We start from the raw sequence: 26,144 nt of genomic DNA, 5'->3' as shown, positions 1-26,144 counted from the left end.
TTTTTTGGAACATGTCATTTTATACGAAATTTAATGTCCTTTTCGAATCTACATTGACCCAGAAGGGTCATTTTTTCATTTAGAACAAAATTTTTCATTTTAAAATTTCGTGTTTTTTCGAACTTTGCAGGGTTATTTTTTAAGAGTGTAACAATGTTCTAAAAAGTTGTAGAGCAAACAATTAAAAAAAATTATGATATATAGACATAAGGGGTTTGCTTGTAAACATCACGAGTTATCGCGATTTTACGAAAAAAAGTTTTGAAAAAGTTGGTCGTCATCGATCATGGCCGTTTATGGTCACCTGCGACAGACACGGACGACGAAACAAAGAGAAACGCAAAAAGTAACTTTTTCAAATCTTTTTTTTCGTAAAATCGCGATAACTCGTGATGTTTATAAGCAAACCCCTTATGTCTATATATCATAATTTTTTTAATTGTTTACTCTACAACTTTGTAGAACATTGTTACACTCTAAAAAATAACCCTGCAAAGTTAGAAAAAAACATGAAATTTTAAAATGAAAATTTTTGTTCTAAATGAAACAATGACCCTTCTGGGTCAATGTAAATTAGAAAAGTACATTAAATTTCCCATAAAATGACATGTTCCAAAAAATTTTACAGTCGAGTAACGGAAAATGGGAGAATTTTTAAAACTTTTTTAGTGTTTTTTTTTTCGATGAAAAATATATTTTTTCGGAATTCTGAGTACGCCATCAAATCGGGCGTCTAATTTTAAATAAAAGTCCTTTCGACACCAAATTACTTTCTCATCACCGTTTAAGGCTGCAAATTATCGAAAAACACCTCTTTTTTCGCATGTTCAAAAATGGAAGGGGTCGTACCGCCCCTCCATCACGAGATATCAAAAAACGGACCTCGGATTCGTGATCAGGGACAAAAGTTACCACTTAGGACAAAGTTTCACGCAAATCGAAGAGGGGTCGGGGCAACTTTTCCCGATTTCGTGTGAGTTGGTAGAGAATTACCCTATTGTTACTATAATAATGGTACTACAAACAATTATCAAAAATTAATTGAGTGTAAATGTGTGTGAAAAATCTAGCATAAAATTTGAATAGGTCGTATGAAACACTCGAGACCAAAGGGCACACGTTAAAAAATATTTTTATCGGATTCTTTGATTTCACATACACATAAAAAAAAACTTGAAATTTCAACCTAACACGATGTAGGTCACCCTAAGGATAAAACAAAAAAAAATACAAGTCTAATTATTTCGGCCAAGGACCACCAATCCAATTATGAGCCCGATCGGACAACTGTCTCTCAGTGCATGGGACTTCCGGATCTTCATCCTGAAGTTACGAAGCTGGTCAAGAAGGATGCGGACACTTCAAGGTACTCGTTCGTCTCGTTCAGAGTGGGTCTTGATCCGGAGCACGAGGAACGTGCCTTGGAAGATATCTGGCCGAAGGGTATCTCGTACCGCGAGTTCGAAGACTCGTCAAAAAACTCTCGCGACCAACCGTCTACTGCGAACAAAACGGACTTCCCTCCTCTCAGCCCTGGCTCAACGATGGATACGTCACCGCAGTAAACAGCAGACCATCTGTTGTACTCCCGGGACGCACCAACATAAGCAGTAAGGTTGACCCCTGCTCCCCCGAAACAACCGCGCCATCCCGTTCCCGTGTCGCCCGACGTATTCGTTCCGGCCAAAGTCGTCCCGGCGTTGTTTTCGGCTCAGGAAACGGGGTCTTCCGAAATCTGCCCTCAGGCAAGTACTTTAGTTTCTTCGAACATCCATCGCCGTTCCCTGATGCGTTCTCGACTTTTAGTGCCTCTGGAGCGACAGACGCACCGACAACATCTACTGATTGCTGTTTTCCTTCCGACGACGACGTTCCGACTCTCGCTGTACCACCAGAAGTCTTGACGAGTTGCAGCCACCTCTGCGGCGATTCTTCTCGAACAATGGCGGATACCGTTTTGACCACGTCCTTCGACTGCTGTTACACTGCTGACCCGGGACGCACGAACACAGGCATTATGGAAGATTCCCGTCCCTCCATCACGGTCGCGCCAACGCACTGCTGCCTTATCATCAATTGTACGTGCCATCAAAGACGTCCCGGCCCCGTGCTTGGATGTGGACGTGGAATCTTCCGAATGCCGACTACAGGCAAGTACCAACACGCTTTTCGTTTTTGTAACGACCCGACGCCTGATGCCTTCCCGACTTCCAGCGACGTTTCGACTAGTACCACGCCTTTTGATGAATCGCCGAGCTCCAGTCTCCGTAGCAATGGGAATTCTCTACGACCGGCGGAAATTGCTGACCCGGGACGCACGACTATCGGCATTATGGAAGACCCCAACTCTCCCGACACAGTCGTGCCACCGCTCTGCTGCGACTCGCTGCGTTCGTGCCTTCCAAGTCGTCCCGGCCCTGTGTTCGGCTCAAGAGAAGGGGTCTTCCAGCATGCACTCTCAGGCATGTATCATGGCTTTCCCGTCCAATCGCCGTCTCCTGATGCTTCCCAACCTTTCAGCTGCAGCCAGCCACGGTGGAGCAAGTATGGGTTTCGCTGAAGCTATCGGATCGTGTGCTGTATCTCTGCGCGGTTTACTTCCCACCGGATCGCACTTACGACAAAGGGCCTTATTCTCCGAGTCGCGCGACTCGACACGACTCGAGTCGCCGACGAGTCGAGTGACTCTTGTCGCCGCATTCTGACAGTCCCCCAGACCCGGTGTCCCGCGACGTGACTGGTTCATCCGGCGCGAGCGACACATGCGACTGCGTGTTCATTTCAAGAAACGTCAACGATGAACCGAAATGAACGTTGTCAACCATAAGGGGGTACAGCCAGCACACAGAAATAAAAAGAAATGAAAAGTATAATTCATAATCTTCGTTTTTCTTACATTTTCATGATATTAAAATACACTTTGGTGGATTATATCAACTTTTTATTTGTTTTCATGCTTAATCTGAGCCAGTTAAGCGAAAAAAAGGTTAAGAAATCGTTATTTCTATGGTTGTGTGTGGACCAACCCCTTAAATTAGCGGTTTGTTTATGTTGGAGGTAGGAAGAGGCTGAAAAAAATATCACTTTCCCTCGTAAAGTTAAAAAAAAAGAGGACCTGGAGCTGCTGAGAATCCGGATTGTTTACGGCGGACCGTGTTCTGAACCCGGTAAGTACCCCGTGAGCTTAATTGAATGTTTGTTTACCTCCTTCGTTAATGGTTTATTTTCTCCTCTTCCCCCAGATTCAATTGACCCGGTAAGCCCCTTCCGGGTGCTGGCGGTGGCCATCTGTCCAACCTGCCCCCTGTCCACCAACAATGTTTCAATGAACCAGCTCACTATTCACCGGATTCAGGTAAATTGATGGAACCTGACTAGAGTGAACCTGTTGTTTATGTTTGATCCGGACTGGCACTTGGTCAACGACGGGGTGGCGATGGAGGATAGGGAAGAGGACCACCAACAGTTCCGGACAGACAAAAGTTCCATCTCGGACACGCTCAACAACACCGAAAACAAATCCGGTAAGTTTCCCCGCGAGCTAAATTTGACGTGAACGTTTGTTTGCCTCCTCCGTTGTTTATTCTCCTTTTCCCCCAGATTGAATTGACCCGTAGGCTCCTTCCGGGTGCTGGTGGTGGCCATCGTCCGTTTCTGGACAGGGACTACCCCACCCTCTTTAACCAGCATGTGTTCCGACGAACCAGCTCGCCGTGCCGGATTCGAGTCAATTTGTTGAAAGTCATTGGCTGCCGATTGGAACCTGATTAGAGGCAACCGGTTGGTGATGTTTGACTCGGACTCGATTCCGGTCAACGACGGCGTGGCGATGGAGGAAAACGACGAGGTCAACCAACAGTTCCGAACAGCCAAGGCGTCCCTCTCGGACACGCTCAGATCCTTTCGGAAAACAAGAGAACCGTTGTGTTCCTTTCCACGGAATTTTGAGGATCGCTCTTCAACCTGATGTCCCTGCGGAACAGAGTTCGTCCGGCAACCTCAAGGAGTAATTGGACAGTGAGTATTTAGGGGAGAAGGGAGAGGGATGCTGGTTTCGGAACTGTACGGTTCGATTTCTCACACACATTTTTTTTCAGTTTGAAATCGGCACGTTGGCGTGGCCATCACCCGGCTGGTTCTGTAGGACGTGAGTGCCCACTTGGACTTATCCAGAAGGAGATTTGGAATACTCTGGCCCTTGGTTCAGCGGGTGATTTTGTTCGAGGAGTGCCAACATCCGGCAGCACATGACGCAGATTAACAGACGCAACCAAAACCGGAAGGAGCAGGCCAACGTACGGGAGAGATTCCGCTGGAGGTGGGAAGAACACTGCAGCACCAGAAAGCGCGCACCAAACTCATGTTTATCAAGGCAAAATAATAGTTTTTCATTTACTCAAAGATGTTTATTCAAATTTTCAAAACAACGTTGAAGCACAGGAACTATTTGGCTATAGTTTGCATCATTTTAAGTTATTAAAATTTTAACAATTTTCGTAATTTTAACGACCTTTCGTATGGCCAAACCAAAATTGGTAAATAAATATTTTTAAATGAAATGAAACGAAATAAATTCTGATCAAATTAATGCCTTTGGAGAAGTTTTAATTATTGATAATAACTATTCAAAAACATTAGTTATTTGGGGCGCAGTTTATTTGCCCATTATACTTTTGGTGAAAAAGGTGCAGGTGGTTATGTTCTACATGAACAATATGACAAAGAACTTTTTTATTCTATTTTTTTTAAATCATTGCCTATTTATTCAATCCTAAATAATTTATTCTAATTAAATGTTTTCAATCAGTGGCACCTCTGTGGAAATAAAAGTATTTATGTTGAAATCATGATTTGTAGTTTAAATTTTTGGCCTTCACGCCAATTATGTTGAAACTAAATGCAAAAAAAGCAAAGCACTTTAACGACCCTCGGGTCTTTTGTGGTCTCTGTTGCAAGTTATGTGTGGTGAGTCACCCAAAACCTTTTTACGTAAATGGACCGACATTTTACTTCCCCATCCGATAGAAGGCGTGATCAGGCCAATATCGTCTCGAAAATTCCACCGGGTCCGTCTGTGATTGATCTCAGGCCTACTGGATAAAACAAAAATCTAAAACTCTGAAATTCGAAAATTCTAAAACTCTGAAATTCTAAAACTCTGAAATTCTAAAACTCTAAAATTATAAAATTCTAAAAAATTAAATTCTAAAATTCTGAAATTCTGAAAATCATAAGTTCAAATATTCCAAAATTCTAACATTGAAAAATGCAACCCTACAAAAATAAAAAAATACAGAAATGCAAAAATACAAAAATACAAAAATACAAAAATACAAAAACACAAAAATACAAAAATACAAAAATACAAAAAAAAACAAAAATACAAAAATACAAAAATACAAAAAAACAAAAACACAAAAATACAAAAATACAAAAACACAAAAATACAAAAATACAAAAATACAAAAATACAAAAATACAAAAATACAAAAATACAAAAATACAAAAAAAAAACAAAAATACAAAAATACAAAAACACAAAAAAAAAATCAAAAATACAAAAATACAAAAATACAAAAATACAAAAATACAAAAATACAAAAATACAAAAATACAAAAATACAAAAATACAAAAATATAAAAATATAAAAATACAAAAATACACAAATACAAAAACATATATAAAAAATTTCGATGGTTTTGTTCGAACGCGGTGCTCTCTGTTGCGTTGGATTCGTATAAGCCCAAGGAAGGTTATACGCTAACTAATTGACAATTTGGCCACTCTGGAACCGATTTCGGAGCATCGGCAAAACGAATGGAAAATGTTACGGAAATTCAAATTTTGATCACAAGAGGCTGAATAGGCAAAAAAGCAAAAAACGTCAACAAACGAAAAAAAGGCAAAACGACGAAGTTTGTCGGGTAAGGCTTGTAAAAATATAAAAATATAAAAATATAGAATATAAAAATATAAAAATATAAAAATATAAATATAGAAATATAAAAATATAAAAATTCAAAAATATAAAAATATAAAAATTTAAAAATATAAAAATATAAAAAAATAAAAATAAATAAAAAAAACGTCAATAAACGAAAAAAAAAACGGCAAAACGGCGAAGTTTGCCGGGTAAGGCTTGTAAAAATATAAAAATATAGAAATATATAAATATAAAAATATAAAAATATGGAAATATAAAAATAAAAAAATATAAAAATATAAAAATATACAAATATACAAATTTAAAAATATAAAAATATAAAAATATTAAAAATATAAAAATATAAAAATATAAAAAAAAACAAAAACATTTTTTTTTGAAATTTTCAAAATTCCAAAATATTATAATTCTAAAAAAATACAACTTTAGTAATGTGTTGGGATGTTCTGGGTCATAGCTAAGTCTGTTTGTGTGTACCTTTGGAACGAGCTATGTTAATTATTGAAAATTGAATTAAAAATCCATGTTGAATCCTTTCCATTGTACTCAACAAAAATAAGCTTTATCTTTGTGAACAATGGCATCAGCAATTTAAGCTAAATTTTAGGAACCAATTAGCGGACTTTCGAAGTAGCGGAATTCGACTTAATGAATCTGCTCTATACTCAGAAAAATGAGCTTTATCGCTGTGAACAATAATATCTTAAGCTTAATTTAAGAACCCAATTATACCATTTTCATAATTCTAAAAGTTTTAAATTCTAAGAGTCCAGTTGTTGAGATGCTCTTGGTCATCCGTACTCCCTGGAGTTAAGACCTCGTGTCTACCGACTTTACCAGAAAGAGGTTGAAGGGTTTAGACCACAGGCAAAAGGTCCCGTGACCCCCCCCCCCCCACCCTTCCCCCTAGTAGGCGTCTCTGATCTCAACACATTAACAAAGTAAATTACCATACACTTCCCTATCCGCTGGAATGCTGGATCAGATGGGAATCGAACCCATGACCATCTGCTTACTAAACGAACATCGCAACCATTCAGCCACACCTGCCACCATACTCCCCCCCTCCCCCTTCGCCTCAACCAATTGTACATAAGTGTTCATAGTGTGCACAACCGCATACCACATTACCACACCAACTTAAAACCATGTAGGTCCCAGGCCCGTAGCCATGGGGGTGGGCTTCGGGCTGGAGCCACCCCCTCCCACCCCCCCGAAATTTTTGGAAGACGTATGGGAGAGAGGGAAGAAGAAAATTTCTTCTTCCAACCCCCCTCCCCCACCGAACCAAAATTCTGGCTACACTCCTGGTAGGTCCCAAAAATTTCTCATCACAAGGCCACCAGTAATCGGTTCAGGAATGGCCACATGGCCGCACTTGAAATTGTCAAAATTGCTATACGATAATGCTCCAAATTATCCAAAAACAAAAAAAAAAACCACTCTGGTTGAAATTAGCGGATTTCGGACTTCCTAAAATGGTCGAAACAGTAGCCCTAGAACCAAATTTATAAATGGCCACTTTTTAGAAATTTGTTGTGCAAAATAAAAAAAAATCCTCCAAAAGGGTTCAAAGTTAACCGTGGAAGTGGTTAAAGTACTCCTGTGGTCAATTTGGACCATGTCCCGGTCATTCGGATGCCGAGTCACAACCAAAAAGGCGGTGACAAAAAAGCTGTCGAAAACAGCTGCCGAGTCACGTCGCATCTGTCGCGGCGACCTTCCAGAATAAGGCGAGAGTTCATCCGAGTCGCGCATCGTGAACGTCAACGATGAACCGAAATGAACGTTTTCAACTATAAGGGGGTACAGCTAGCAAACAGAAATAAACCTTAATGAAAAACGTAATTGATTTTTTCCCCTTTTTTTCAAATTTAATGATGGTTAAATTGATTTTGATTAATTACATCATTTTTCTAATTGTTTTTCGCACATTTTTGACGCTTGAGCAGTACAAAATTGGAGAAATTGCGTGATTTGAGATTTTTTGTAGGGACCAACCCCTTAACGCTGACGTTGTTTGTTTTGATGTTGATGTTTGGAAGCGGTCACGAAAAGTTGTTTGTTTTTTTTTTTAAGTTCCTGTGGCCGGATTCTTCCGGGTGTTTGTGAATCGGTTTTGGCAACTCTTTGCCCGAGTTCTTCGTTGGACTTCTGCATTCTGACCACGGTAAGTGCCCGTCAGGAACGTGAACAAACGCAGGTTCCACTGAGCAGTGTTTTTTTCTCTTCCGTCCGGTGTAGCAAAAAAAAAAAAAAATGGGCCGTGTGCTGGAGACTGGAAGCTGTGCCGTGTGAGTGGCAATGTTAGGGAACTTTGGGCAGAACGGTGCCGGTGGACGGAATAATCATGGATGTTCACTAGGTAGGACACCAAGGAGTTTTTCCTCCTGCTCAGCTCGTTGGCCAGTGTTGCAGGTTGAGTTTGGTTAAGACAAATCGGCTGCTGATAATCGAGCCGAACCGGAATCCGGATGATGGTCCGGCGAAGGCAATGGTCTCGGTTGACCACTCTAAGAAGCCCTCGTCATCCTACTGCTGTTGGCGACCGTTACAATCGTTAAGAAGATCTTCCAGTGGCAGTCTCACCAGAAAAAAAACACCAGCATGTCCCCAAGGTTGAATTGACTTCCGGGTGCTGGTGATTGCCGTCGCTCGTCTCTATAGAAACAGCACTCTGTTCACCATGCTAGAATCGGCTGCAAAATCCCAGACTGGAACCCGGTCAAGTGCTGGGTGGAGATGGAAGGCGTGTCTGGTATGATGGCAAAAAGGGACGTGTGCACGGAAGCGGAACCAGCTGGCGCAATTGGTCAACTCGTTCGGCATCCTACAGGAGGAGTATTAAGAGGAAGAAGGAGGGTCGAGAGTACGGAACATGCGAGAAGAAAAGAATTTGTAGGGCTCAATTTACTAGAACAGATACTTTTTAAAAACAACGACTAGTGGAATTGCAAAATATCTTTATTTAGAAAATACATTCTTCAACAATTTCGGCACGCTTTCGCTTCGGTTTGACAACAGTTGGTGTCAAACCATCGGGGTTTGAGTGTACAAGATTAGGGGTAGGGGGGGGGGGGGGGGGCAGAATGGACCATGGGGGCAGAACGGGCCACCCTTGGTTTTGGGCTTTAGAATGGATTTAGACCAACTGTAAGGCAAGGGTCTTATAAAGGACGTCAAATGGCATCACCATACCAAAAACGACGTTTGAATTCATTGTATTTTTCGAATTATGAGCAAAATGTAAATTTATTGACAAAACCACGCAAATGTTGTTTATTTCGAGGTTCTGAAATAAGCTTTCTGAAAAGTTGGATTGCTTGAAAAAGTTTGCTCAATGCTTATAACGTTACTAGATGCTACTACCAAGGTATACAAACAACAACGGAACCTTAAAATCACTTAGAGGCTTGGTGGGGGAAGTGGTAAATTAAAATTCACTTGGGAGCAGAATGGACCACCCTTTTCGTGCCTTATAAAAATAATCAAAAGTTATTTTTTTTTTTAGCTAAATGGATTATTTCACTCCTGGTAGCTTCTCAAATCACGTTTAATGCAACAAAAGTTGACTTTTTAGTTGTTTAGACGCTTAGTTGTAAAAATAGTTTATTTTTTCGTCATATTTACACTATTTTCAAAAATCTTTGTTTTTTCAAGTTACTATTTTTATGAAAGTGATCAAATTTTATGGAAACTATAATGGAAAGCAGCGTTGCCACAAGTACAGATATTTTTGGCACAGACCAAACACTTAAACTAATTATTTTAACAGTTAAAATACACTTGAGTAGTTTTTGTAAACTGCACTAAAAAGATAAACATTTTTTGCATCTTTTTACCTGTTTAGTTTTTGATAAAAATGTTTTTCTTTAAAGTTATACTTGATTGAGTGTTTGGTCTGTGCCAAAAATATCTGTACGTGTGGCAAGCCTGATGGAAAGGTCCCTCAAGTAATTTCTTATCACCCTTCAACGTTGTATTAGAAGAAATGGCTTGTTTTCTAAGGTGGCCCATTCTGCCCCGCAGGGTGGTCCATTCTGCCCCGCACCCTGGAAAGTTAGCCGAAAAACTTTTTTTTAAAGTGGCTCAAAAATAGTTTTTGAGTAAAAAAATTTCATCAACCAAGTATACAACATTGAAGGTAACATTCCAAAGCATAAGCCTACTACACTGGATTCATAAATTTTTATGTTTTTCTATGGTTTTTGGTGCATTTCCCTTAGGCGGTCCATTCTGCCCCCCCCCCCCTGCCCCTACAAGATTCAGCGGGAGATTTTGTTCAATATCCGGCAGAACTTGACGTACGATTTACTAGCGAATACATTTACTGAATCCGAATCGAGTTGGCGTTAAATCTAATACGGCTCAGAACTACATTTGAACTAGTAAATCTCGCTAATTGGAACGATAGGATCCTAAAGCTTATTTTTCTGAGTACTAGGGAAACATCGGGCCTTATTCTCCGAGTCGCGCGACTCGACACGACTCGAGTCGCCGACGAGTCGAGTGACTCTTGTCGCCGCATTCTGACAGTCCCCCAGACCCGGTGTCCCGCGACGTGACTGGTTCATCCGGCGCGAGCGACACATGCGACTGCGTGTTCATTTCAAGAAACGTCAACGATGAACCGAAATGAACGTTGTCAACCATAAGGGGGTACAGCCAGCACACAGAAATAAAAAGAAATGAAAAGTATAATTCATAATCTTCGTTTTTCTTACATTTTCATGATATTAAAATACACTTTGGTGGATTATATCAACTTTTTATTTGTTTTCATGCTTAATCTGAGCCAGTTAAGCGAAAAAAAGGTTAAGAAATCGTTATTTCTATGATTGTGTGTGGACCAACCCCTTAAATTAGCGGTTTGTTTATGTTGGAGGTAGGAAGAGGCTGAAAAAAATATCACTTTCCCTCGTAAAGTTAAAAAAAAAGAGGACCTGGAGCTGCTGAGAATCCGGATTGTTTACGGCGGACCGTGTTCTGAACCCGGTAAGTACCCCGTGAGCTTAATTGAATGTTTGTTTACCTCCTTCGTTAATGGTTTATTTTCTCCTCTTCCCCCAGATTCAATTGACCCGGTAAGCCCCTTCCGGGTGCTGGCGGTGGCCATCTGTCCAACCTGTCCCCTGTCCACCAACAATGTTTCAATGAACCAGCTCGCTGCTCACCGGATTCAGGTAAATTGATGGAACCTGATTAGAGTGAACCTGCTGTTTATGTTTGATCCGGACTGGCACTTGGTCAACGACGGGGTGGCGATGGAGGATAGGGAAGAGGACCACCAACAGTTCCGGACAGACAAAAGTTCCATCTCGGACACGCTCAACAACACCGAAAACAAATCCGGTAAGTTTCCCCGTGAGCTAAATTTGACGTGAACGTTTGTTTGCCTCCTCCGTTGTTTATTCTCCTTTTCCCCCAGATTGAATTGACCCGTAGGCTCCTTCCGGGTGCTGGTGGTGGCCATCGTCCGTTTCTGGACAGGGACTGCCCCACCCTCTTTAACCAGCATGTGTTCCGACGAACCAGCTCGCCGTGCCGGATTCGAGTCAATTGGTTGAAGGCCATTGGCTGGCGGATGGAACCTGATTAGAGGCAACCGGTTGGTGATGTTTGACCCGGACTGGAACCCGGTCAACGACGGCGTGGCGATGGAGAAAAACGACGAGGTCAACCAACAGTTCCGAACAGCCAAGGCGTCAATCTCGGACACGCTCAGATCCTTTCGGAAAACAAGAGAACCGTTGTGTTCCTTTCCACGAAATTTTGAGGATCGCTCTTCAACCTGGTGTCCCTGCGGAACAGAATCCGTCCGGCAACCTCAAGGAGTAATTGGACAGTGAGTATTTAGGGGAGAAGGGAGAGGGGTGCTGGTTTCGGAACTGTACGGTTCAATCTCTCACACACTTTTTTCAGTTTGAAATCGGCACGTTGGCGTGGTCATCACCCGGCTGGTTCTGTAGGACGTGAGTGCTCACTTGGACTTATCCAGAAGGAGATTTGGAATACTCTGGCCCTTGGTTCAGCGTTCGAGGAGTGCCAACATCCGGCAGCACCTGACGCAGATTAACGGACGCAACAAAAACTGGAAGGAGCAGGCCAACGTACGGGAGAGATTCCGCTGAAGGTGGGAAGGACACTGCAGCACCAGAAAGCGCGCACCAAACTCATGTTTATCAAGGCAAAATAATAGTTTTTCATTTACTCAAAGATGTTTATTCAAATTTCCAAAACAACGTTGAAGCACAGGAACTATTTGGCTATAATACCAGTTTGCATAATTTTAAGTTATTTAAATTTTAACAATTTAGGGACCTTTTGTATGGCCAAACCAAAATTGGTAAATAAATATTTTTATATGAAATGAAACGAAATAAATTCTGATCAAATTAATGCCTTTGGAGAAGTTTTAATTATTGATAATAACTATTCAAAAACATTAGTTATTTGGGGCGCAGTTTATTTGCCCATTATACTTTTGGTGAAAAAGGTGCAGGTGGTTATGTTCTACATGAACAATATGACAAAGAACTTTTTTATTCTATTTTTTTTAAATCATTGCCTATTTATTCAATCCTAAATAATTTATTCTAATTAAATGTTTTCAATCAGTGGCACCTCTGTGGAAATAAAAGTATTTATGTTGAAATCATGATTTGTAGTTTAAATTTTTGGCCTTCACGCCAATTATGTTGAAACTAAATGCAAAAAAAGCAAAGCACTTTAACGACCCTCGGGTCTTTTGTGGTCTCTGTTGCAAGTTATGTGTGGTGAGTCACCCAAAACCTTTTTACGTAAATGGACCGACATTTTACTTCCCCATCCGATAGAAGGCGTGATCAGGCCAATATCGTCTCGAAAATTCCACCGGGTCCGTCTGTGATTGATCTCAGGCCTACTGGATAAAACAAAAATCTAAAACTCTGAAATTCGAAAATTCTAAAACTCTGAAATTCTAAAACTCTGAAATTCTAAAACTCTAAAATTATAAAATTCTAAAAAATTAAATTCTAAAATTCTGAAATTCTGAAAATCATAAGTTCAAATATTCCAAAATTCTAACATTGAAAAATGCAACCCTACAAAAATAAAAAAATACAGAAATGCAAAAATACAAAAATACAAAAATACAAAAATACAAAAACACAAAAATACAAAAATACAAAAATACAAAAAAAAACAAAAATACAAAAATACAAAAATACAAAAAAACAAAAACACAAAAATACAAAAATACAAAAACACAAAAATACAAAAATACAAAAATACAAAAATACAAAAATACAAAAATACAAAAATACAAAAATACAAAAAAAAAACAAAAATACAAAAATACAAAAACACAAAAAAAAAATCAAAAATACAAAAATACAAAAATACAAAAATACAAAAATACAAAAATACAAAAATACAAAAATACAAAAATACAAAAATACAAAAATATAAAAATATAAAAATACAAAAATACACAAATACAAAAACATATATAAAAAATTTCGATGGTTTTGTTCGAACGCGGTGCTCTCTGTTGCGTTGGATTCGTATAAGCCCAAGGAAGGTTATACGCTAACTAATTGACAATTTGGCCACTCTGGAACCGATTTCGGAGCATCGGCAAAACGAATGGAAAATGTTACGGAAATTCAAATTTTGATCACAAGAGGCTGAATAGGCAAAAAAGCAAAAAACGTCAACAAACGAAAAAAAGGCAAAACGACGAAGTTTGTCGGGTAAGGCTTGTAAAAATATAAAAATATAAAAATATAGAATATAAAAATATAAAAATATAAAAATATAAATATAGAAATATAAAAATATAAAAATTCAAAAATATAAAAATATAAAAATTTAAAAATATAAAAATATAAAAAAATAAAAATAAATAAAAAAAACGTCAATAAACGAAAAAAAAAACGGCAAAACGGCGAAGTTTGCCGGGTAAGGCTTGTAAAAATATAAAAATATAGAAATATATAAATATAAAAATATAAAAATATGGAAATATAAAAATAAAAAAATATAAAAATATAAAAATATACAAATATACAAATTTAAAAATATAAAAATATAAAAATATTAAAAATATAAAAATATAAAAATATAAAAAAAAACAAAAACATTTTTTTTTGAAATTTTCAAAATTCCAAAATATTATAATTCTAAAAAAATACAACTTTAGTAATGTGTTGGGATGTTCTGGGTCATAGCTAAGTCTGTTTGTGTGTACCTTTGGAACGAGCTATGTTAATTATTGAAAATTGAATTAAAAATCCATGTTGAATCCTTTCCATTGTACTCAACAAAAATAAGCTTTATCTTTGTGAACAATGGCATCAGCAATTTAAGCTAAATTTTAGGAACCAATTAGCGGACTTTCGAAGTAGCGGAATTCGACTTAATGAATCTGCTCTATACTCAGAAAAATGAGCTTTATCGCTGTGAACAATAATATCTTAAGCTTAATTTAAGAACCCAATTATACTATTTTCATAATTTTAAAAAAATTTAAATTCTAAGGGTCCAGTACACTACTTTGTTGAGATGCTCTTGGTCATCCAAGTACTTCCTGGAGTTAAGACCTCGTGTCTACCGACTTAACAAGAAAGAGGTTGACGGGTTTAGACCACAGGCAAAAGGTCCCGTGACACCACCCCCCCCCCCCCCTCCCCCTATTCCCCCTAGTAGGCGTCTCTGATCTCAACACATTAACAAAGTAAATTACCATACACTTCCCTATCCGCTGGAATGCTGGATCAGATGGGAATCGAACCCATGACCATCTGCTTACTAAACGAACATCGCAACCATTCAGCCACACCTGCCACCATACTCCCCCCCTCCCCCTTCGCCTCAACCAATTGTACATAAGTGTTCATAGTGTGCACAACCGCATACCACATTACCACACCAACTTAAAACCATGTAGGTCCCAGGCCCGTAGCCATGGGGGTGGGCTTCGGGCTGGAGCCACCCCCTCCCACCCCCCCGAAATTTTTGGAAGACGTATGGGAGAGAGGGAAGAAGAAAATTTCTTCTTCCAACCCCCCTCCCCCACCGAACCAAAATTCTGGCTACACTCCTGGTAGGTCCCAAAAATTTCTCATCACAAGGCCACCAGTAATCGGTTCAGGAATGGCCACATGGCCGCACTTGAAATTGTCAAAATTGCTATACGATAATGCTCCAAATTATCCAAAAACAAAAAAAAAACCACTCTGGTTGAAATTAGCGGATTTCGGACTTCCTAAAATGGTCGAAACAGTTGCCCAAGAACGAATTTTCTAAATTACCAATTTTTAGAAATTTGTTGCGCAAAATTTTAAAAAAGTCCTCCAAAAGGGTTCAAAGTTGACCGTGGAAGTGGTTAAAGTAATCCTGTGGTCAATTTGGACCATGTCCCGGTCATTCGGATTCCGAGTCTCAACCAAAAAGGCGGTGACAAAAAAGCTGTCGAAAACAGCTGCCGAGTCACGTCGCATCTGTCGCGGCGACCTTCCAGAATAAGGCGAGAGTTCATCCGAGTCGCGCATCGTGAACGTCAACGATGAACCGAAATGAACGTTTTCAACTATAAGGGGGTACAGCTAGCAAACAGAAATAAACCTTAATGAAAAACGTAATTGATTTTTTCCCCTTTTTTTCAAATTTAATGATGGTTAAATTGATTTTGATTAATTACATCATTTTTCTAATTGTTTTTCGCACATTTTTGACGCTTGAGCAGTACAAAATTGGAGAAATTGCGTGATTTGAGATTTTTTGTAGGGACCAACCCCTTAACGCTGACGTTGTTTGTTTTGATGTTGATGTTTGGAAGCGGTCACGAAAAGTTGTTTGTTTTTTTTTTTAAGTTCCTGTGGCCGGATTCTTCCGGGTGTTTGTGAATCGGTTTTGGCAACTCTTTGCCCGAGTTCTTCGTTGGACTTCTGCATTCTGACCACGGTAAGTGCCCGTCAGGAACGTGAACAAACGCAGGTTCCACTGAGCAGTGTTTTTTTCTCTTCCGTCCGGTGTAGCAAAAAAAAAAAAAAATGGGCCGTGTGCTGGAGACTGGAAGCTGTGCCGTGTGAGTGGCAATGTTAGGGAACTTTGGGCAGAACGGTGCCGGTGGACGGAATAATCATGGATGTTCACTAGGTAGGACACCAAGGAGTTTTTCCTCCTGCTCAGCTCGTTGGCCAGTGTTGCAGGTTGAGTTTGGTTAAGACAAATCGGCTGCTGATAATCGAGCCGAACCGGAATCCGGATGATGGTCCGGCGAAGGCAATGGTCTCGGTTGACCACTCTAAGAAGCCCTCGTCATCCTACTGCTGTTGGCGACCGTTACAATCGTTAAGAAGATCTTCCAGTGGCAGTCTCACCAGAAAAAAAACACCAGCATGTCCCCAAGGTTGAATTGACTTCCGGGTGCTGGTGATTGCCGTCGCTCGTCTCTATAGAAACAGCACTCTGTTCACCATGCTAGAATCGGCTGCAAAATCCCAGACTGGAACCCGGTCAAGTGCTGGGTGGAGATGGAAGGCGTGTCTGGTATGATGGCAAAAAGGGACGTGTGCACGGAAGCGGAACCAGCTGGCGCAATTGGTCAACTCGTTCGGCATCCTACAGGAGGAGTATTAAGAGGAAGAAGGAGGGTCGAGAGTACGGAACATGCGAGAAGAAAAGAATTTGTAGGGCTCAATTTACTAGAACAGATACTTTTTAAAAACAACGACTAGTGGAATTGCAAAATATCTTTATTTAGAAAATACATTCTTCAACAATTTCGGCACGCTTTCGCTTCGGTTTGACAACAGTTGGTGTCAAACCATCGGGGTTTGAGTGTACAAGATTAGGGGTAGGGGGGGGGGGGGGGGGCAGAATGGACCATGGGGGCAGAACGGGCCACCCTTGGTTTTGGGCTTTAGAATGGATTTAGACCAACTGTAAGGCAAGGGTCTTATAAAGGACGTCAAATGGCATCACCATACCAAAAACGACGTTTGAATTCATTGTATTTTTCGAATTATGAGCAAAATGTAAATTTATTGACAAAACCACGCAAATGTTGTTTATTTCGAGGTTCTGAAATAAGCTTTCTGAAAAGTTGGATTGCTTGAAAAAGTTTGCTCAATGCTTATAACGTTACTAGATGCTACTACCAAGGTATACAAACAACAACGGAACCTTAAAATCACTTAGAGGCTTGGTGGGGGAAGTGGTAAATTAAAATTCACTTGGGAGCAGAATGGACCACCCTTTTCGTGCCTTATAAAAATAATCAAAAGTTATTTTTTTTTTTAGCTAAATGGATTATTTCACTCCTGGTAGCTTCTCAAATCACGTTTAATGCAACAAAAGTTGACTTTTTAGTTGTTTAGACGCTTAGTTGTAAAAATAGTTTATTTTTTCGTCATATTTACACTATTTTCAAAAATCTTTGTTTTTTCAAGTTACTATTTTTATGAAAGTGATCAAATTTTATGGAAACTATAATGGAAAGCAGCGTTGCCACAAGTACAGATATTTTTGGCACAGACCAAACACTTAAACTAATTATTTTAACAGTTAAAATACACTTGAGTAGTTTTTGTAAACTGCACTAAAAAGATAAACATTTTTTGCATCTTTTTACCTGTTTAGTTTTTGATAAAAATGTTTTTCTTTAAAGTTATACTTGATTGAGTGTTTGGTCTGTGCCAAAAATATCTGTACGTGTGGCAAGCCTGATGGAAAGGTCCCTCAAGTAATTTCTTATCACCCTTCAACGTTGTATTAGAAGAAATGGCTTGTTTTCTAAGGTGGCCCATTCTGCCCCGCAGGGTGGTCCATTCTGCCCCGCACCCTGGAAAGTTAGCCGAAAAACTTTTTTTTAAAGTGGCTCAAAAATAGTTTTTGAGTAAAAAAATTTCATCAACCAAGTATACAACATTGAAGGTAACATTCCAAAGCATAAGCCTACTACACTGGATTCATAAATTTTTATGTTTTTCTATGGTTTTTGGTGCATTTCCCTTAGGCGGTCCATTCTGCCCCCCCCCCCCTGCCCCTACAAGATTCAGCGGGAGATTTTGTTCAATATCCGGCAGAACTTGACGTACGATTTACTAGCGAATACATTTACTGAATCCGAATCGAGTTGGCGTTAAATCTAATACGGCTCAGAACTACATTTGAACTAGTAAATCTCGCTAATTGGAACGATAGGATCCTAAAGCTTATTTTTCTGAGTACTAGGGAAACATCATCTAACTCCATCGTGCCTGTAATGTTGGCATATCAGAGCTTTGACGTTGTTATCAAAGACGACGGAAGTTACGGATTTGCCATAGAATTTTCTCAGACCGATCCCACGCACGCTGGCCGGTACAGAATTTAACCTCAATCTGTTTCGTATACAGAAGTTGATAAATTAGAAAACGTTCCGGTATGTTTAAAAAGTTTTACGGAAAGTTTAACGGATTTTTGAAAATGGACAATTTTTAGTAAATTTTTGTGTGAAGAATAAAAAAATCCTCTAAAAGGGTTCAAAGTTGACCGTGGCAGCGGTTAAAGTACTCCTGTGGTCAATTTGGACCATTTACCGGTCATTCGGATTCCGAGTCACAACCAAAAAGCAAGTGACAAAAAAGCTGTCGAAAACAGCTCAGTCACGTCGCATCTGTCGCAGCGACAGAATTTCGACTAGTCGCGGCGACTCCCAGAATCGCGTGACAGATTTCGACAGCAGTCGAGCCGAGTCGCGCGACTCGGAGAATAAGGCCCATCATCTAACTCCATCGTGCCTGTAATGTTGGCATATCAGAGCTTTGACGTTGTTATCAAAGACGACGGAAGTTACGGATTTGCCATAGAATTTTCTCAGACCGATCCCACGCACGCTGGCCGGTACAGAATTTAACCTCAATCTGTTTCGTATACAGAAGTTGATAAATTAGAAAACGTTCCGGTATGTTTAAAAAGTTTTACGGAAAGTTTAACGGATTTTTGAAAATGGACAATTTTTAGTAAATTTTTGTGTGAAGAATAAAAAAATCCTCTAAAAGGGTTCAAAGTTGACCGTGGCAGCGGTTAAAGTACTCCTGTGGTCAATTTGGACCATTTACCGGTCATTCGGATTCCGAGTCACAACCAAAAAGCAAGTGACAAAAAAGCTGTCGAAAACAGCTCAGTCACGTCGCATCTGTCGCAGCGACAGAATTTCGACTAGTCGCGGCGACTCCCAGAATCGCGTGACAGATTTCGACAGCAGTCGAGCCGAGTCGCGCGACTCGGAGAATAAGGCCCATTGTAGAACGAGCCCGTCCAATCGACGACATTTTTGTCGTCAGCGATTTCAATCTCCCAAAGTTGAATTGGACGCACTGTCGAAACGGATTTCTTTTTCCCGACCCCGACCGATCCCAGTTCAATTCCTGTGCCCGTGATCTTCTCGACAGTTACAGTGCGAGCACTCTGCAGCAGATCAACCACGTGACAAACGAGGATGGTCGGAGTCTAGATCTCTGCTTCGTTAGTGTACGTGACACCGCCCCTGTAGTCACCGCCGCGGCGGTTCCACTCGCCAAGGTAGTCGCACGTCATCCGGCACTCATTATATCGGTCGACGGCAGCTGTAGCACCGAGTACCGAGAAGAGATCGCCCTGGTCCGATACAACTTCCGGCGCGCCGACTTCGAGAGTTTGTCCCGCGCCCTACGTGGTATCGAGTGGAGCAGCGTTCTGGACCCTGTAGACATTGATTTAGCAGTCGACACGTACACATCTATTCTGGGCAGACTGATTGAACAGTTTGTGCCGAAGATTCGGAAGGTGGTTTCCCATCACCTTCCCTGGCAAACCCAAGAACTTCGCCTCCTCAAGACCCAGAAAAGAGCTGCCTTTAAGGTTTCCAACGGATCTGTACACTTACGCGACTACTATCTTCGGATTAATCACAGCTATCAACGATTGAGTCGCAGGTGCTTTGCAAACTACCAGCGCAAAATGGAGAAGAAATTGAAAACCGACCCGAAGAAATTCTGGAAATTCGTCAACGAGAGCCGTAGAGAATCTGGATTGCCGACTTCAATGTGGTTGGCTGACGAAGAAGGAGATGATGCAGACAAAATTTGCCAGCTTTTCGCGAAGAAGTTTGCCGGTGTATTCTGTGCGGAGCCTATTACTGATGAGGAAGTTCGAGCCGCCGCAGAAAACGTTCCACGTCGGGATGAACTAGGGGAAATCTACCCTTTCCAATCAAACACCTATCTTCGTCATATGGAGAGTTTGATGCTCGATTAAAGCTCCAAAAATACTATTTGGGCTATAAACTTACCAGCAACAGCACCGCCTCGAGTAAGCACGCAAATGTATGCCACTTACTGGCCAAAAAGATCACATTTAATGCACTTTTGATCATAATTTGTATTTTGCGAGACCACTTTTCATCATTTTGTTGGCACACACAGTGACACACACGAGAATCCCTCAAACGCTTAATGAATATCGCCAAAATTAACTTTTCACTTTCGCTTACTTTTTCACGGCGCTTAAGATATGAAATTGCTTCCAACTACCGGCAACATGTTCTTTTGATCATTAGTAAGGCACTCACTTGAAGAATAATCCCGAAAAATGTAATAAATTAGCAAGCGCCATCAAAAAAACAAACGCGTCAAGTCGTTTGACGTTTCAATTTTCACTTTGCATTCCAACCGAAGGCTGAAGAAAACCGAGCGAGAGACGAAGGCAAAAAAGAACAAAGGCTGGCCGTCAACACCACCAGCAGCACAGCCAGCGATGCCAGGAAACTTTCCCTATAAATGCCACTTTTCGTGAGTGTTCGTTTGAACTGTCAGCGCAAATGGCAACACTCGACAGAGTGTTGGAAGAAAAAAGAACTAAGCCGATATTAGAAAAATGGGCGTGGCCCAATGCATTCGCCTCGATTAGAATACCCTTGGGAATTTTTTTTTGTTAAATGCTTGGTAAAGAAATAGAATAACTTTTAGTGAAAGTGAAAATAAACAGAAATGTTCACAAAAACTTGCTCTACTCGTTGGTGTACTTGGTTTTAGTAAAATTCAAGGGAGACTCTAGATTATCCAGCATCATTCAAACACGACCGCTTATTAGGATTAAAATGGGTAGATTTCCCCTACTGGCTTCGATCGAGATTGATGAAGGTACCATACTGTAGTGGATGTGGTGAGAGAGAGAGAGAGAAAGAGAATAAGTGAGGAAAGAGAGAGAGAGAAAAAGCGGGAGAGAGAGAGAGAGCAAGAAATAAAAGAGATTCTTAATAAACGGCAGTCGATTGCTTAATCTCAACCAGTAAAGTCGTGCGTTTTATTCCGTCCGGAAATGGACGAGGCTGGCCACCAGATCCACGACAATGGCGCAGCTGCTCCCACAGGGTAAGAATCCGTTAAAGTTTGGTCGACGGATGACCGGATAACCAGTTCAAGTGACCGGGCGTTTGCCAATAATTTGGGACCGTTCGATGGGGAAAGTGGTTTTTTTTCCAATATGGACGCCTTCTAGCGAGCTGTGATTTTTCCGTTTGATGGATTGGTATTGGTGGGACTCCGAAAATTGCGTGTAGTGGTGAGATGGGCACTCAGAACATGGGACGTCGCTTCCGTTATGTGAGTGAGGCTGTGCGAGTTGCCGGTTCAAGAGGTGTGAATGCAAAATCTCGCGACACGCATACACTCTTGGCGGCAGGAGTAGGTTCAAGCTTTGATTTTGCGTTTTCTTCACTCGAGTGGACTTTAGCCTGCATCGGTGTGAGTGTAGGTTGAGTTGCCACGGCAAAAAAGGGGCGAAAACTTGCAGACAAGGATTGCTTCTGCACTTAGTTGGCCAAAGCTTGCGTGGATATTCGTGCAGAGACGGGCGTTCGGGGGCGACAGTGGTATGAGTGGGAACACCAGAACCAACAAAAAAAAAGTATTTTTTGCGTTTCGCGTAGTTTTGTTGTGTCGGGCTTGCCGCAAAGTTCGTGAGTGTTCGTGATGTGGTGGGCGTTTGGGGGTGACAGCAGTGTGAGTAGCCACCGAAAAAAAAAAAAAAAGTTTTTGCATCTCGCGTAGCGTTGCATGCGTCGGGCTTGCCGCCAAGCTTGTGTGTGAGTGATGGCTTTTCGATCGCACGTACTCGAAACGAAAATTTGTGAAACCACCGCAGTGACTCAGTTTGCCGTGACCTCCAAGGGAGCCGTACAGTGACGGGCATTTGAGCCTTTGTTGTGTCGGGCTTGCCGCAAAGTTCGTGTGTGTTCGTGAAGTGACGGGCTACAGTGGTATGAGTGGGGACACCAGAAACCATGGTTTTCTTCTCCGTCTCGCCTTACCGTACGGCAGTGTGCGAGTCTAGCATTTCGTATTCCGTGTGTGGGTGACGGCCTTTCGACCACACGTACACTTATGCATAGCCGGAGAAAACTTGTCCAATCACTACATGATGGCGTAGGTTTACGTTCTTGGTAACAACTTTCGTTGCTAAAAATAAACTAATAATGTTGACGAATAATTTTTCCCAAAATGCCCTGAGAGATTTTATGCAAATGATGGACCAAAAGAGAGCGGCATAAAAAGTCCCCTGAGAGGGTTTGTAATTCTGAAGTCCCCTGAGAGGGTTTATAATATTGAAGTCCCCTGAGAGGGTATGTAATTCTGAAGTCCCCCGAGAGGGTTTGTAATTCTGAAGTCCCCTGAGAGGGTTTGTAATTCTGAAGTCCCTTGAGAGGGTTTGTAATATTGAAGTCCCCTGAGAGGGTATGTAATTCTGAAGTCCCCTGAGAGGGTATGTGATTCTGAAACCCTGGGAGGGTTTGCAACCTTAAATAATTAAAATGTCTTCTGTGACGGTTTGTTATTAAAAAAAGTTACCTGTAGGGTTCTGTCTCTTGAGAGGATTTTAATCCTTGAAGAGAGTCAACAAAGTGAATCATTTTAATAGAGCAAAAAAAAAAACGTAACAATCTCTTAAGGGGTTGCAAAACATGTTTAAAAAATACAAAAAAAGCAAAAGTTGATATTTACACTGATTCACACATCAGCCGACGATAACAAATATTCTTACGGGGAATTTTTGTTCATTCTAGGGAAGCTGCACGCGGAGATAACGCGACGGCATCAGCATTGGCGAAAGCCCTAGAGCACGAAAAACGTCGCAACGCGTCGTTGATGTCGTTGTTGAAGAAGACCCGCAACAAGGCAGATTCGTTCAATTGGGTGGAAGAACCTTCCATCGAAGAAGACCTCCCTCGGCAAGTGGACAGAAACTCGACGATGAAGGAAAGTTTCTCGGGTAACGAATCGTCCATAATGACTTCGATGGCGCTCGCTTCGCTAAACATCAGCGAATGTAAACCGAGGGACGGCAAAGAGATCGATAAACAAACTTTCGAGCGCTGGAAACAAACCCTCCAAGCGGCCTTGCAGATTTCCGGAATCGAGGACGAGAGGGCAAAGGCTAACGCCTTCACCATCAAAGCTGGAGAGAAGCTGAAGGACCTGCTCGAAGCTACATCCTCCGGTGTGGACGCCCCGGACGAAACGCTGTTTCCGTACTCAAACATGATGTACCGACTGGAGCAACATTTTGGGTCCCAAGATTACCTACTCCTCCAACGTCAAAAACTGAGGTCGTTGCTGCAGGAAACTGGCGAAGAGGACTCTAAATACGTCCGACGAGTCGTTGCAGGAGCCAAGCTTTGCGGATACAGCGATGATAGTTTGTTCGAGAACGTCGTTGACGTGCTTCAGGCGCACGCACTATCGTTGGATGTTCGTAAAGCGTGCCGGAAGTTGCTGCGGTCAAAAGAAGCGCCCAAAAGGAAGCTCGAACATTTACTGGAGGAAGTCGACGCATTGGAAGTAGACCAGAAGCATGAGGCGATCTTCGCACGTAATCATCCGCCGCTGAAAGTTTCCGCTGAGGTATCCGCCGTCAGATCAGGTCATCCGGTGTTCAGCGGTAACCATCACTATTCGTCGAGAGGTGGCGTCTCAGCGCGGCCGCCATACTCACCGAGATCTAGTCACGGCTACCAAGGCCAGTCGTACTCACCGAGACCCAGTTTCGGCTACCAAGGCCAGGCGTACTCACCGAGATCCAGTTACGGCCACCACGGCGGACATTACGATCAGCGGGGCCATCACGGCTCGTGGGCTAGAGGAAGGGGGAAATTCAACAGTCGAGGAAAACCATTTCAGCCAAACAATGAACGCGCGCAGCGGTGCTGGAGATGTACCGGTACATACCATTCCCCGGATCTATGTGACAATCGAGACAAGATCTGTCACAAATGTCACGAGAAGGGTCACATCGCTCGAGCGTGCGACGAGGTACCCGAGGAACATCGATCCAAGCGACAGCTCACTCCGGAAGGGAAGTTTCCTCAGCCATCCAAGTTGCGGAAGGTCGCTGCCCTTGCTGACGATAACGACGTAAGTGAGGAAGAGAAGGGGGACAATTAAGCCATTTTGGGCAATCGTATCGTATCGTTTCTTTTCTTTTGGATCTATCAAAATTATTCAATTTAAAAGCTTGCGAAATAACAAGTTACGTACGTTTCGTGGAACTAATCGTTATCCGTTATCAGTTGAATTTAAAAGCCATCAAAGTTTCATGTACTGAAGATTATCAGTTGAATTAAAAAGCTAATCAAAGACTATCAGTTGAATTAAAAAGCTATCAAACCTCATGTACTTTAGATCAAATAAAGCTATCCAGAATATTTTTTTGTTTTTACTGGGGTTTTACAAGGGATTGTGCAACTTCACTCTTACTAAACTAATTTAGCTGAAGTAAAAGGGAGTAATGTAATTTAAATTTCAAGCTTTGATAAGGAAACCGTGAACGTTCGACTTAGCGTTGAAAATTGTTGCTTTTATTGTTGTATTACAGAACCAACCAGGATTGGAATCAATTCGACAAACCGATCGTGTTGAAGATTCGAGCAGAGAGACAGCTTCCTCCATACAGTCTGTGGGTGTAGGGCCGTCGGAGAACCGCGGTTGCGGCACAATTACCGGTCACGTTGCGGGCGTGGCCCTGGTCTTTTTAATCGACTCCGGCGCTGAGGTCAACACAGTGGACAAGAAAAACTTCGACAAAATGCTGGCAAATAACAATTCAAAGCGAGGACTGTACTGTTATACCGAAGGATCTGATCTGTCACTGAAAGCCTACGCAACTCCAGGATTTATTTCCGTAATCGGCTCTTTCACGGCGGAGCTTTTCATCACGGCTGATCGGCCAAGTTACCTCGAAAAATTTTACATCGTGCAGAATGCACGGCCGCTACTGAGCAGAGGTACTGCCCTGCGGTACAGCGTCCTCCAGCTAGGCCTGCAAGTCCCGGTCCAGAAGGAAGCAAATGCCATCCAAGAGGTCCTCGCCCTGTCGAAAACCAACGAGTTTCCAAAGTTCGACATCCCCCCGGTCGTAATTTCGTACGACAAGTCTATGCCACCTTCAAGACATATCTTTACTAACATTCCACCCGCCTTCAAAGAGGAAACAGAACGCCGACTAGCAGAACTGCTATCGTCTGGAATCATCGAGAAAGTTACAACTCAAATGGACCGTTCGTTTTGCTCGTCCCTACTGGTTGTTCCGAAAGGGAAAGACGATATACGCCTGGTGGTGGACTTGAGGGGGCCGAATAAGTGTATAATCCGCACCCCGTTCAGGATGCCGACGCTCGAGTCGATTCTGGCTCGGTTGAACGGTTCCAAGTGGTTCTCTACGATTGACCTAACGAGTGCATTCTTCCACGTGGTCCTGGACGAGCAATCGAGGCACTTAACGAACTTCTTCTCCGGTCAGGACATGTACCGGTTCGTACGGCTTCCGTTTGGTCTGACAAACGCACCGGACGTTTTCCAAGAGGCTCTCCAGACTAACGTACTTGCCGGTTGCGAGGGTACTTGTAACTACTTAGACGATATCTTGGTATACGGAAAGACACAAGCAGAACACGATTCGAACTTGAGGAAGGTACTTTCAAGGCTCCGGAGTCACGGTGTGCGGTTGAATGAGCAGAAGTGCGTATTTCGCAAGAACAGCGTGAAGTTCTTGGGATTCCAGCTTTCATACGATGGGCTGAGCGTCGAGGAGGATAAACTGAAAGCGCTGGAGAACTTCCGTCGTCCCGAGAATTTGCAGGAAGTGAAAAGTTTTCTTGGCTTGATTAATTTCTCGGAGCGCTTCATCTTGAAG

At 41.7% G+C, this 26,144-nt stretch overlaps 1 protein-coding gene across 1 annotated transcript in view; it reads left to right on the top strand.

Annotated features, from left to right (window-relative positions):
* The window catches only part of LOC120415743 (EGFR adapter protein-like), a 235,085-nt gene that overhangs the window by 38,504 nt on the left and 170,437 nt on the right, over window positions 1-26,144 (top strand). The window lies entirely within an intron of this gene.

Source organism: Culex pipiens, chromosome 3 (genome assembly GCF_016801865.2).
Source record: "Culex pipiens pallens isolate TS chromosome 3, TS_CPP_V2, whole genome shotgun sequence".
Taxonomy (NCBI): Eukaryota; Metazoa; Arthropoda; class Insecta; order Diptera; family Culicidae; genus Culex; species Culex pipiens.
This window is presented reverse-complemented; position numbering and strand designations above follow the sequence as displayed.